We start from the raw sequence: 4724 nt of genomic DNA on the forward strand, positions 1-4724 counted from the left end.
TCTAAAAAATTGCTAGTAATTACGTAAATAATGCCCAACACATTAATCTTCCTTAACGGCATTTTCAAATTTCGATTCTGAAACTCTACAGAGATTGTTTTAACTCTCCCCAGAAAAATCTCTCTTGAAATTGAAAACTTAAACCAGAAGGCTGACCAGAATCCAAACATGAATATGGTGGCTCTGCCTCTGATTTCTAAAATAGGAACAGAGAAATTACTTTCCCCGCAGTATTTTTAGCAGTGTGAGGGGAGGCACTCCCTGTGCTGTTTCTTGGCAGGCTCACAGTCTGCCACTCCTGAGCCTGTCCCCTGAATTCTCCTGCCACTGCCATCTTCTGCACCAGCCAGCATCCGCACTCCTGCCTTGGAGCCACTCGCAGTGGTCCATACAGCCTACCAGAGTTCCTTTGCCTGAAGTGGGGCATTTAAGACCGTGAGCGCCCATCCCCTTGACATCTATACTGAGAAAAAGAATCGAATTATCACTCAGTTACAAAGTTCCAGTCACAGCCCAATTTAAAGAGAAGCTAATTCATGTTTATTTAGAGTAGGTACTCTACGTATTTAATCAATCTTTTGGAGAAGTAGATACAATGCTCCCTTTTCTACAGATAAGGAAAAAGGAGGCTGACAAAGGTGAAATAACTTGTTCCGCAGTTGGTTGAGAGTAAAAGCAACACTTCCCAACCAACCTTTGTATAATGCTATACTGTTTATCATGCCTGTCTGCTCTTTGATCCTCACAAAAAACTCAAAAGACAGATTGCTATTACCATTATGCCCATACCACAGAACGGAAAATTGAAGTTCCCAGAAGAAAAGTAAATTCTCAAAGTTCTCCCACGTGGAAAGGAGCCAGGCCAAGGGTTGAGCCTGTGACTTCTGACTTCCCTGAGCCAGCACAGCGTGCTGCGCACTGGCTCTCCTCCTTAGGCTGCACACTCAGCGGGCAGGTCCTTCTCTGCATTGTGTGCCAAAGAAGTAAGAGCCAGGACAGCCTGGTGATGATGTCAGAGTAGTAGGACAGTGAATGGTATCTCTATATCTAGATGATCCCTGGATAACTGTGTGGCTCATCTGGAAAAAAAAAAAAAAAAAGTAGTGGGGTGGGAGGGTAATAAGTGACAACATATGGCATTCAGCTTATAGAAACCCCTTCCTTGCAAAACATGACTCAGGAAAGCTGGGTGACCATATGTCCTGTTGCTCTGGGACAGTGGCAATCTAGGCTGTTGTCCTGGTGTAACTAGGCATAGCGCCCTCTTTTACTCTCAGAAGCATCCTGGCTGGCACAATGAATCATATAGTCACCCTACAAACGGGAATTTGTATTCCTTAATTTTCTAAATCCAAATGCTTCTCCTCCCTTCTTCGACACTCCAAAACATAACTGGTGCAATAACTTAGTGCTGGAGCTCTTTGTTGCTGTAATAATGAGACTATATTTGGAGTGAGAGAAGCAACTTCCCTTTTTAAAAAGCACACATACACAAGATATAATCTAAGACAGTACTCATTTTTAAATCCCGCCCCCCGCAAAAAAGGTACTGTCATTTTTCTCTAGCACTACAGCCACGTAAAGAAGGGGCTAATCAGAGGTATGGAATTATATTTTGTCTACTTTCAGACATGGCAGCTTATCCTTGGACATTTTAAAATCAGCTCAGGAGTTTATAGTTTCCTAAGCAGCCCTTCTGTCTTCTAATTGCCTGTAAAAGGAAGAACAGTAAAAGCCACAAGTCTTTCCAAGGCCCTAGGCTTCACCCTAGCACAGCCCATCACAGGCTCTCCTGCATCAGCAGATCAGGTTACACGAGGCTGAGCGAGCCCTGCCTGCCCTGAGTTCTTCAAGGATCCATTACTATGTTTTCCAGGCACCTATGGGACTCCGCCCTCCGATTTCTCACTTTCTGGCTTCAAAGGCCATTCTCAATGTCATCAAGATTAAACCAGATCTCAGGGAGGCAACACAATGCTGTAGTCAAGAGCTTGAGCTTCAGAGTCCAAGACTTGGGTTCAAATGCCGGCTTTGCCATTTACAAGCCACGCGACTTGGGTCAAGTTATTGACATCCTCATCTGTGAAATGGGGGCAATGACTCACAGTGGTTTGTGTGAGGACTCAGTGAAATCATTCAGTAAACCACAAAGCACAACGCCCGGCACATGCTACGTCCTCCAAAAATATCCATTATCCATTCTTAGAAATTGAACACGGCCCCAAGTTTCAGTTTATTTAAAATCATCATGGTAATAAGAGAGAGGGTGGTTGTCATAGAAAGAAGGCAGAATTTGGAATCAAAAAACCTGAATACCAGTCCTGGTTTTCTCATTCACTGGCTTATATGGTTTTGGATTGTTTCATTTCTTTGAACCTCAATTCTTTGCCATCACCCTGTAAAATGATGGTAAATACATCCTAGAGTCATTGAAAGGACCCAATAAAATAACATAAGGAAAAATGTTTTGTAAACCCAACAAATATATATTATTATTATTAATCAAAATGAAACTAAAAACACATCATCTGGGGCTGGCCCCACCGCCGAGTGGTTAAGTTTGCACGCTCCACTTCCACAGCCCAGGGTTTCGCTGGTTCGGATCCTGGGCGTGGACACGGCACCGCTCATCAGGCCATGCTGAGGTGGTGTCCCACATGCCACAACTAGAAGGACCCACAACTAAAATACACAACTAGGTACTGGGGGGATTTGGGGAGAAAAAGCAGGAAAAAAAAAAAAAGAAGATTGGCAAGAGTTGTTAGCTCAGGTGCCAATCTTTAAAAAAAAAACATATCATCTGCACAAACCTAAGAGCTAACAGGTAACTAAAATACCTGGTTTCTTAGCTGGAGATCTCCATGTAGCAGGGTCTCAGGACCAGTCTGCATGGCTGTAGGGGCCCCCTCACATGCCTTGGACCACACCTGCCTTGCTGCTCCCCCGTGCTCTGTTTCCTACTCTGGCAGCTTTTGTGCCACAAGCGAAGAGACTGCCAGATGGGAGTTCTCTCCTTATGATACGTGATATTCTGCTAACCCTCCTCACAGGAAAATGGTAAATACAAGGGAGGGCTGGTATGATGTACGCTTCTGTGCCCACAAATCCAAACAAGAAGCAACAGATGATGGGGCCGGCCCCAGGGCCAAGTGGAAAGTTCGCTTCGGTGGCCTAGGGTTTTGCCGGTTCAGATCCTCGGAATGGACACGGCACCGCTCATCAAGCCATGCTGAGGTGGTGTCCCACACAGCACAACCAGAAGGACCTGCAACTAAAATATACAACTATGTGCTGGGGGACTTTGCGGCGGGGGAGGAGGAGGGGGGAAGGAGGAGGGAGGAAGGGGAGGTAGGGGAGGAGGGGGAAGAGGGGGAGGGGGAGAAGAAGAAGAAAAGAAGATTGGCAACAGATGTTAGCTCAGGGCCAATCTTTAAAAAAAAAAAAGAAGAAATAGATGGAACTGTAAACCATCTCCATCTAAGAAACACTGTTGGTGGGGTAAAAGAATAAAGACCCTAGTTCATAGCATAGTTCTCTGGGGAACTGCTAATCACAACTTTATCATATATCCTTTTGGAGGGTGAGGACATTGTTTGCAACCAAGATGTGCAGAAAGGGGACAATTGCTAGTCTCCTTGTATGAGGCCTGAAAGGAGGACCCAAGGAAGAAATCACATCTAGAGCATTAAGATACGACACTTAAAGAAAAACAATCACCCCAAAGAAATGTTTAAAACCAAAATGATTTTAAATTAAGTGTTTAGAATTTACAAAGTCTTTTCACATGCTACCTTACAGAAGCCTTGTGTTAAAGTATTTCCCTTCTTCCAAGCAACATCAGGCACTTGTAGGTACTTGCTTTTATCAATTTGGGGGGCAAAAAATATAGCATTTCAGGAACCTGAAGCACAGAGAAGTAAGGCTAGGTCAGTATTCCCTTCATTCAAAAGGGCTCACCGCAGTAGTTCTAAGCCCATCTCTGTGTAATCAACAAAACAGCGTATGGACCTGCGATATTTTGTACAGAACTGTGTCAATTTCAGTTTACTTGCACTCTCCACTCCGTTTTGTGGAATACGTTAGTTCTCACCACCAGCTCTTCTGTAGCACCCCTGCAAATAGCTAAAACATCTACAGACAACCTCACTGCAGAGTTTTTGGAAAATGAAAGTAATAAAAATTTAGAAATCACAATTACAAAACTCAGCCAGTATTTTCACAGAACCCCAAATTCCCCAGGTAACCAATCTGTGTCTGTCCTCTACCTCATGCACAAAGCAGAAGAATTTGAGTATCTTCTTGGGGCATCTTCCTCAGGATCTAAGCTGGAGCATCAACTCTAGTCCATTTAGGACCCACAGGAACTTTTTTTTTAATGGCTTGTCTTTGTCAACCTGCAAAAACAGAAACCAATTTAAGAGGCAAAGCTTTTATATGAAATCAAAGCATTGCAGTTCAGGGAGCACAGATTCAAGTAGAAACCCAAATAGTGTCCCGTTAAGGAGTGAAAGTCAGGGGCTTTTAAAGGCAAAGAAGAGAGATTGTATTACAAAGAATTTTAGCTGGAGTTGGAGGCAGAGAGCTAGTCTTGGCTAAACATTGATTGACTACTGATTCCATCTCCAGAAAGTCCACAGTCCTCAATCTTTGTGATCAGCACGTCCATTCTCCTGCTGACTTTTCAAACAATTGCTTGGAAAACATTTGCCATTTTGGCCCAGTCC

The 4724-nt window shown here is 43.8% G+C and overlaps 1 long non-coding RNA gene across 1 annotated transcript; it reads right to left on the minus strand.

Annotated features, from left to right (window-relative positions):
• Nucleotides 1-519: 519 nt before the first annotated feature.
• LOC103543423 (uncharacterized) lies at nt 520-4724 on the minus strand. Its single transcript, XR_011543339.1, has 3 exons — nt 4551-4724; nt 4266-4394; nt 520-1079 (listed from the first exon to the last, which is right to left on the minus strand). It is a non-coding gene; the product is annotated as an uncharacterized lncRNA (long non-coding RNA).

Source organism: Equus przewalskii, chromosome 8 (assembly GCF_037783145.1).
Source record: "Equus przewalskii isolate Varuska chromosome 8, EquPr2, whole genome shotgun sequence".
Classification (NCBI taxonomy): domain Eukaryota; kingdom Metazoa; phylum Chordata; class Mammalia; order Perissodactyla; family Equidae; genus Equus; species Equus przewalskii.